We start from the raw sequence: 9,115 nt of genomic DNA, 5'->3' as shown, positions 1-9,115 counted from the left end.
ATCAGTCCGATGGGGTTTGTTTAGGTTTATGTTCATTGTACACAGCAGTGCACAGGAAGGTATCAAACTTTGATACATCCCATTTTTCTGTATTTAAAAAGAGAAAGTAAATGTTCTTATGTATTAATGGCCTACCAATAATATGATTAATGTTTACTCTAATATAGTCTTCAGGTGTGGCCCCGGAGTTATACTTTCGAACAATGTATTAGTCCAGTACTTTTAGAGTCCTGCATTTTTATTGCTTTAAAATGTATTTTGCTTTTTTTTTTTTAAATAGTTGTTGATACCTCTGAAGAAGACTCTTCAAGCAGGTAGGATTTTATGGATTTTTAAAAATTATATGCTCACTAAGAAAATGCAGAGAAAAGACACTAACATTTCTAGAGTGCTCTACTGTGGGCTATACCCTATACTATGTAATTAACCTGTGTTGTAGAGTCATCGCAGTAGCTTGGCAAAGTAGCTGTGCTAATGTGGCCTACTTTTTATCAATGAGGCAACTGTGATTCAGGGAGTTGGATGAATTGACCCATGATTCCATAGTTAGCAAGGGGCTGGGCCATGATTTGACTGGCAAACAGCCTGGCTTCCAAATGATTCTGTTGTCCCTCAACATGCACTGATAAGTTCCTGTGAAGCTCTGCCATGCAGATAAAGTTGCAAACCAGATTATCTCAGAAAATCAAATCTGATTGTGTGTTAACTCTGGTTTAGAGTTTTTCTAAGAGGCCCAGGGAGTGTAAACATTTGTCTTACTCTCCTCGACAATTATAGTGGTAAATAGGACCTTGTTTTTCCCACCAAAGCTTTTAGGGCCCATGTGGGTTTACTATGGCCACAGAACCAAAGGTTTTACCTAAGCAAGGTCTAATCAGGCAAGGGTTTTTAGGTAAAAGGATATCTATTCTTGTTGGAATGAATTATTTATCTCTAAGTAAAGAATATCTATGTGGAGATCATGTTATCTTAATTAAATGAAGCATATGTTTAGAGGATATTTCTAATTGATTCCTCTAATTACTGACTTCCCAGTCTGGTTTTCTCTTTAGGCTAGTACCTTTGCCTAGTTGTATGAGGTTTTTTTCTTTGTTCCTATAGTCTTTTTTCCTCCTCTTGCATGAGTTCTTGATTTATTTTATTTATTCCCTGCTTTTATTGGTGTTTCTTTCTTTGTGTTGTTTTTTTTTCCCCCAATTCTGCCAACTATGGTGTTCTCCATTTTTCTATAGACAGAATCAAAGACACATAGAATTTCATCATTTTAAGGAAGCCTAGCAATTAGTTAAACAAAACTTTCTCTAGTACTTCAACCTGTGTTTGACATTCTGGCCAAGTGGTTGTTCACATGGATGGAGTATTGGAAGCACATTAAGGTGACTCACTGAGATAATAATAAGTGCGGGAACAGAGATGTAAATTCAGGTTGCTAAATGCAATGCGTTTCCCTTTATTTTCATTCCATAGGTGAGCTTTCATAATAGAAATATAGGGAGTGGGTTGTGAACACAGTCCATAGAGGATAAGAATGGAACTAGCAGGAAATCCCAAGTTTCAAGCGGAACAACACTGGGTTGGGGTTTGAAATAAGAGTTTTGGAAAAGATATGAAAATATTGAAGTTTATGACAAGATAAAGATAAGTTTCAAGAAGAAGGACACTGAATGTGGGTTGCTTCTCCAGAAAGGCAGATTAAAATATGGGGCTCAAGGATGTCCTGAAGATGTTGCTTCTCTTTTGCTTGGTTGTTCAGTTGGAGGAATGAGCAGCATTCCAGGTTTCTTTAGAAAAATATGAAAAGAATCTGAGCCACTGGAAAGATCCTTTTGATCGCATAAAGGACTGTGGTCTCGTCTACCTGACTCACAGAGTGGGGCTGAGGTCCCCTTGAGTCCTAGGGAATGGAGATTGCTGAACTACACAGATCTGTGGCCCAAGGCAGGTGTCTTCTGCCCTTTACCTGGTTTCCCAATTACCTGAGGTGCTTCCCATGTACGAGGAGGGTTGGGCCGGGGCAGGACTAGATGTCAAATCAGAAATGGAGTTGGGTAACACTGAAACCTTTTTGTAAATAGAGCCCCACCATTAATTATAACAAGAATGATTATTTGATTTGCAGATAGCTTCTCTTTCACTTAAATTTTTTGTTGCTTGTTTTAAAGACATGAACTCACTCATTTTTGTTGTATATTTTACTGTAAAGACTTAGCAGCAAATCTGGCATTGATGATTCAAGGCCTGCATCACACAATGAAGACGTGAAGGTAAAGTGCTCGCCCTTGTGAAATTAATTGTCCTGCTGTCCATTTAATTTTGTGTGACCCTTACTCTTATAATTTTGTAGTGGCCTACCTATCATTGATTTATGTTAGTAATGCAAAATTAGTCTTTTTATTGTTAAATTCTTAACCGAGATATGCCTTTTTAAAAATTGATTTGAGAGAGGGAGAGAGAGAGAAAGAGAATCATTGACATGAGAGAGAAACATGGATTGGTTTCCTTCCCCATGGGCCCCAACTGGGATTAAACCGACAGCCTGTGCATGTGCCCTGAGTGAGAATTGAATTCATAACCCTTTAGTACATGGGACATCGCTCCAACCAACTGAGCAATACAGGCCAGGAAAGAAAATACGTTTATTTTATTGTGTGATTCCTTTTATATGTCATTTCCACAATAAGGGACTACATAGAGGCAGAAATCAGAGACTGCGGTGGGGGAATAGGAAGCTCCCATTTCATGAGAATGAAGTACCCTTCTGGAGTGATGAAAATTTTTGGAACTAGATAGAGGTCATCATTGTACAGCATTGTACATGTATCAATTTTTTCACTTTAAAATGGTTTATTTGATTTTTGGTGAACTTTGCTCACTACAGAAAGAATACTCTCATAATAATAATTAATCGATCAAATTAAGATCATCTTACACCTTTAAAAGCAACCCAATAGGCTCATGTAAAACAGGTCTTCTGGTGAAATGATACATTGTTAATTTGAGATGCTTCTTGTTTCTTGAGGTAGGCCTGCATTGGTTTGAATTTCCCTCTTAGGACTGCTTTCACTATGTCCCATACATTTTGATTTGCCATGTTCTCACTTCATTTATCTCAAGGTATCTTTTGATTTTTCTCCTTGATATCATTGTTAACCCATTCCCTGTTTAGTAACAGGTTATTTAGCCTCCATTTGTTTGTGTGTTTTCTGTGTGTGTGTGATTCATTTCTAGTTTGATAACTATAAATGTGGTTGGAGAACATGTGTGAAATGATTTTAATCTTTTAAAAATTACTAAGGCTTTTTTTTTTTATGATCTTACATGTGGTCTACCCTAGCAAATGTTCCATGTGTACTTGAAGAAAATGTATTCCTTGCAGTGTTACAGTGTAATGCTCTGGAAAAAAAAATCAATGAGATTTATCTGGTAAAATGTGTCCTTTAAGGGTGCTGTTATCTTTTTTTATTTCTTTTGGAAGATATATCCATTGATGTCCTTTGGGTGTTAAACTCCCAACTATGATTATATCAATATTTGCTCTATATAATTAGGTGCTCTTAGGTTTAGAGAGGTTATTCCCTGTTTTTGGATTGATCCCATTTTCTTTTTTAAAATATATTTTATTGATTTTTTTACAGAGCGGAAGGGAGAGGGATAGAGAGTTAGAAGCATCGATCAGCTGCCTCCTGCACATCCCCTACTGGGGATGTGCCCGCAACCAAGGTACATGCCCTTGACCGGAATCGAACCTGGGACCTTTCAGTCCGCACGCCGACGCTCTATCCACTGAGCCAAGACGGTTTTGGTGGATTGATCCCATTTTCATTATACCAGAGGCCCGGTGCACGAATTCATGCACAGGTGGGGACCAGCCGGACCGCACCGATCGAGGCTGATTGGGCTAGGTGGCCTGGGAGAGGGGCCACAGTTGGTTGATGGGCTAGCCCCGCCCTTGGTTGAACTCACAGTTGAACTCCCGGTCGAATTCCCGGTCCAAGGAACAATTTGCATATTAGCCTTTTATTGTACAGGATAATGACCTTCTTTGTCTCTTGTTATAGCCTTAGTTTTAAATTCCATTTTACCTGATATAATTATTGCTATCCCATCATTTTTTTTGTTTGTTTATATTTTGAAAAAAATTTTAATTTATTTTTTCACGTACTGATTTACGAGAGAGAGACCAAAGGAGAGATACAAAGAAAGTGTGTGTGTGTGTGTGTGTGTGTGTGTGTGTGTGTGTGTGTGTCTATGTGAGAGAGAGGGAGAGAGAGGAAGAGAGACAAAGAGAGAGAAACATTGATTTATTGTTCCTCTTAATTATGCATTCATGGGTCACTTCTTGTATATGCCTTGATGAGAGATTGAACTTGTAAACTTTGTGTATGGGGACAATGCTCTAACCAATTGAGTTACCATGCCAGGGCCTTTTTAATTTGCATTTTCAAGAAATATAATTTTCTATCCCTTTACTATCAGTCTGTGTGTATCTTTCACTAAGGTTGGTCTGTTGTAGACAGCACATGTAGAGGTCTTCTTATCCATTCTTCTATTTGATGCCTTTTGATTGGAGGATTTTAAACCATTTACAATTAAAGTGATTATTGATAGGTACATACTTTTTGCCATTTCATTCTTTATAATTATATTCCCCACCTTTTCCCCCTTTTTCTTTCTGTAGAAGTCCCTTTAACATTCCCTTTAATACTGTTTTTTTTTATTATGAACTTCTTTTTTTTAAAATATATTTTATTGATTTTTTTACAGAGAGGAAGAGAGAGGGATAGAGAGTTAGAAACATCGATGAGAGAGAAACATCGATCAGCTGTCTCTTACACACCCCCTACTGGGGATGTGCCCGTAACCAAGGTACATGCCCTTGACCGGAATCGAACCTGGGACCCTTGAGTCCGCAGGCCGACGCTCTATCCACTGAGCCAAACCGGTTTCGGCTGATTATGAACTTCTTTAGCTTGTGAGGGAAGCTCTTTATTTCTCCTTCAATTTTTAATAATAGCCTTGCTGGGTAGAGTAGTATTGGATGTAGCTATATGGGACTCTCTTTGTGTCCTGCACTTGTGGTCCTTGCTTTTCACCAGGTCAGGGAAGTTTTCAGCCATTATTTCTTCAAATCGGTTCTCAATTTTTTGCACTCTCTCTCCTCCTTCTCTTACCCCTACCATGTGGATGTTACTATGGTTTGTGTTGTCCCTGAAGTCATTGAAACTAGCTCATTAAAAAAAAATTTTAGTTTTTACTGCTCTAATTGGGTGCTTCCTGCTACCTTGTCTTCTAAATCAAATATCCTATTCTTTGCTTCATCTAATCTGCTGTTGATTCCTTCTAGTGTATTCTTCATTTCAAAGATTGTATTCTTCGTTTCTGAGTGGTTATTCTATGTGGTTTCTTTGTCCTTTTTTATACTTGCCATCTCTGTGTGAAGTTAGTACTACGTTCCTTGAGCATCTTTGTAACCATGTTCTTGAATTCTGTATCTTATGCATATTTCCCCCCCAATTCATTTAGTCCTTTTTTTCTTAGAATTTCTTCTATTCTTTCATTTGGGGCATATTTGACTCCCCATTTTGGCTGCCTCTCGCTATTTGTTTCTGTATATTAGTTAGATCTGCTTTGCACCCTAGTCTTGGTACAATGGCTTTATGTATTAGGTATCTTTGGATCTCATTGGCACATTCTTTCTTGCCACCTCAGTTAGGTGCTCTTGGAATGTCACTTGTGTGTGAACCCTTCTTTTGTAAAGCCTTGATTGCTGTTGGCCTGTTTGAGGATGGGGTTGATCTTCAGGCTGGCTGACTACACACAGTATCCATACAAGCTGCTGTGCAAAGGCTGACCCCATGTTGGGCGATTCATGCCGGCTCGGTTTGCTGTCTGCCAAGATCTTCCTTTGTGTGTTCTGCTTGTGGATCTGATTGGGTCATGCTCTGAAGTCCCCTCCCCAGCCCTTGGGTGTGTTGGTTCTGGGGCCTCTTGGAAGGGACTCTGCTGCAAGTCAACGTCAGTTTCTGCCTGTGTGGAGCTACCTGTGTGGAGCTATAAAGAGATCCAGTATTTGTGACTGCCTCTGTTGGGCCAGGGTGCACCTGGGCGGGGCCAGCTGCACAGCAATGCCTCCTTCCACCAGCATTAAGCCCATGGGGCAGCTGAGCAAAAAGTCCAAGTCACTTGGAGATCTACCTGTGCCTGCCAGCTTTCTGCTGGGGTCATTCACTGAAATGAGTTCCCATTGGTATGTGAGTTGCATGAGGTAAGTGACTCATCAGGTAGGTGCAAGTGGTGTTTACCATGTTGATACAGATTCAAACTCGGTTTCATTTTTGGGTGTGAGGCCACTCAGTACAAGTCCCAGGGTACACAAATGCCACTTATCACCCACCAGGTATCTGTGGACTGTTGTGGTATGGTGGGGCCTCAGGGAGACATTAGGGGAAGGCTATCAAAATTCATCGAGGCCCAAAGACCAAGATTTGGCTGTATGAAGTGAGAGCTTAGCACTGGAATGGTGGCTTTAGTTAGATCAGCAAGGGAATAAAGACCCCCCAACCCAAAGTCACACGACTCAGTCTCTGTCACCCCGGAGTACACCCAGACCTGCTTAAGAGATCTCCATGAAACACAAATGGGTCCACACTCCTTTGCAGTATATAGCTCCACAGGACTGGGGACAAGAATTCAGGACAATGGTCTAGTACATTCCCCAGGCCGAGGCCATAAAGAAGGGAGGGCTTGACCCAGGGGTGGTGGCATCTATGGGCATTGTGGGAGAGGGACTCAGTACAGGGAGGGCACCCAGAGGCCATCCCCTCAGCTCTCTCTCCCAGAGCCACACAAAGCAGCCTCCTCACATGACTCCCATGCCATTTTATTCTTTATAATAAAACTAGTAGCCCATTTGCAGGAAGAATCCTGCAAGCGGCCGCCTCGCCTGCACCCGCGGGCCGCTGCCACCCACCCCGCTGCTCCCCGCTCCGCCCCGCTCCACCCACTCCACCCCGCCCAGCCCCGCCTGGGCTTTCCCTCTGGCAGCCACCTTGCTTTCTGCTTTTCCTCCCTCTTCCTTCTAAGTTGTCTTCAGTCTTCACTCCTCCCTCCCTCAGCGTATGCAAATTAACCGCCACCTTTGTTGTTGAATTTGCATACTCACCCTGATTGGCTGGTGGGCGTAGCGAAGGTGCGGTCAATTTGCATTTTATTAGGTAGGATGAGCCCCCCTTTCTTCATAGGCCCAGGGCAGGTGGTGGGAAGGACACTTGCGTGCTGGCCCTTATGAGGGCTCCTGGGTTTCTAGTAGACTCCCACCTCTTCCCAGAGGGCAGAATCCCTGCTGATTTTCACAGCCAGATGTCCTGTGGGGTCCTCTTCCAGGCTCTGGCTCTCGGGGCTGGGAGCCCAGCGTGGGGTTGAGACAACATGCTCCTAAGGGGACCATTGCACTGAGACATGCCTCTGCATTCTCAGCCATCACAAGTGAATGCAGGACCAGCCCTTTTTGAATCTCTGTCCTTCCTACCAGTCTAGCTGAGGCTTCTTCTGTAGATCCTTGGTTATAAGCCTGACATTCAGCTAGTCTTCAGTTGGTTATTCAGGGTAGTAGTTATATAATTGAGTTGTAATTCCAATCTGGTCCATGTAGAAAGTAAGTGTAACTTTCACCTCCTTTGCCTCCATCTTGGATCACCCTAAAAAATTCTGAAATGCACTGCAGGGGCTCACTATTTAGGATATGGTGAGGTGAAATATTTTAAGTGAGGAAGGCTCAGTCATGTTAAAATTCAGCTGCTAATTTATTTCTAATAGATTTAGCATCTAGTGAATTCTTTAATTTCAATAGTGTTACAATTAGTTGAGGGCACATGTTTTTATTTTAATTTAGACCAAGGCAAGTCTTTCTTTCTCTCTGTTCCTTCCTTCCTTCCTTTCTTACTTTCTTTCTTTCCTTTCTTTTCCTTTCCTTCTTTTCCTTCCTTCTTTCTTCCTTCCTTCCTTCCTTCCTTCCTTCCTTCCTTCCTTCCTTCCTTCCTTCCCTTTCCTTTCTTTCTCCTTCCTTCCTTCCTTCCTTCCTTCCTTCCTTCCTTCCTTCCTTCCTTCCTTCTTTCTTTATTTTCTTTCTTTTCTTTTCTTCTCTTCTTTTCTTTTTTCTTTTCTTTTCTTTTCTTTTCTTTTCATCTACTTCTCAGTTACAATTCATTGATTTGGGGAATAGGTAGTCATAGATTAAGGATTCTAACAGTTTATTTTAAATTAAATTCTAATTTTTCTTTGTCCATACTTGATTACTTAAGCATAAAGTTATTTCAGAAACATGTACCCCGACAGCAAAGACATCTAAAAATCAAAGCAAGCATCTGGAAAAAATGTCTCAAGAATCACAAATAAATAGGGCATGTGACAAAGAGGATACATCTGCGTATTCAGGAAAATCTTCTGTGCAAAAGGATAAGGAAAGATCCATCAAAAAAGGCAAATTAGAACAGAGGAAGAATTTACAACTTTCCAAAGATGAGTCAAAGCAGAAGTCACATGAATTTTCTGAAAAATTCAAAATGACTGATTGTTCTGAGGAAGAGCCACTACGTGATAACTCTAAAGAAGGAGCAAGCTTAGGACAAATGCCTTCTAATTTGACAAATAAAATGCTTGATTCTGAGGGAAAAGATGAATTTGGAAAGTCTATCTCTGCAGCATTACAAGCATTTCGTGAACGAGAAAAAACCACTTTCAAAATTCTCTCTCCATCTCCTGCAGACCCTATGTCCCCAGAAGACTCTCCGTGGTCGTCATCTTCTGAGTTTTGTTTAAAAGAAAAGGAATTACACTCTGAAAATGATCAGAAACCTCATGCTGAGCATGTTTTAAACAAAAATGAGAGTTTTCATAATGAAACAGAAAATAACAAAGTAAGGGCCCCAGTAGTTACATCTGGAGTGAAAGAAGACCAAGAGTTGGCTATGCAGATGACAAAAAATACAAACCCAATTACCCTGGATTGGAAATTAGGCGTCGGACCTGCACCTCAGCCTCGTGATCCGAAAAGCCATCTTGAATTGCAGCATCCCTGCCGCAATGAAACAAAACTCATCATTGAAATAAAAGGCCA

General features: G+C 40.9%; 1 long non-coding RNA gene across 1 annotated transcript; it reads left to right on the top strand.

The window, feature by feature from the left end:
- Positions 1 to 182: 182 nt before the first annotated feature.
- Positions 183 to 8,408, top strand: LOC129148487 (uncharacterized). The gene is made up of 3 exons (XR_008555472.1): positions 183 to 314; positions 2,204 to 2,264; positions 8,301 to 8,408. It is a non-coding gene; the product is annotated as an uncharacterized LOC129148487 (long non-coding RNA).
- Positions 8,409 to 9,115: the final 707 nt, after the last annotated feature.

Source organism: Eptesicus fuscus, unplaced genomic scaffold, assembly GCF_027574615.1.
Source record: "Eptesicus fuscus isolate TK198812 unplaced genomic scaffold, DD_ASM_mEF_20220401 scaffold_52, whole genome shotgun sequence".
Classification (NCBI taxonomy): domain Eukaryota; kingdom Metazoa; phylum Chordata; class Mammalia; order Chiroptera; family Vespertilionidae; genus Eptesicus; species Eptesicus fuscus.
Note: the sequence above shows the minus strand (reverse complement) of the source record. Positions and strands in the feature narration are given on the sequence as shown.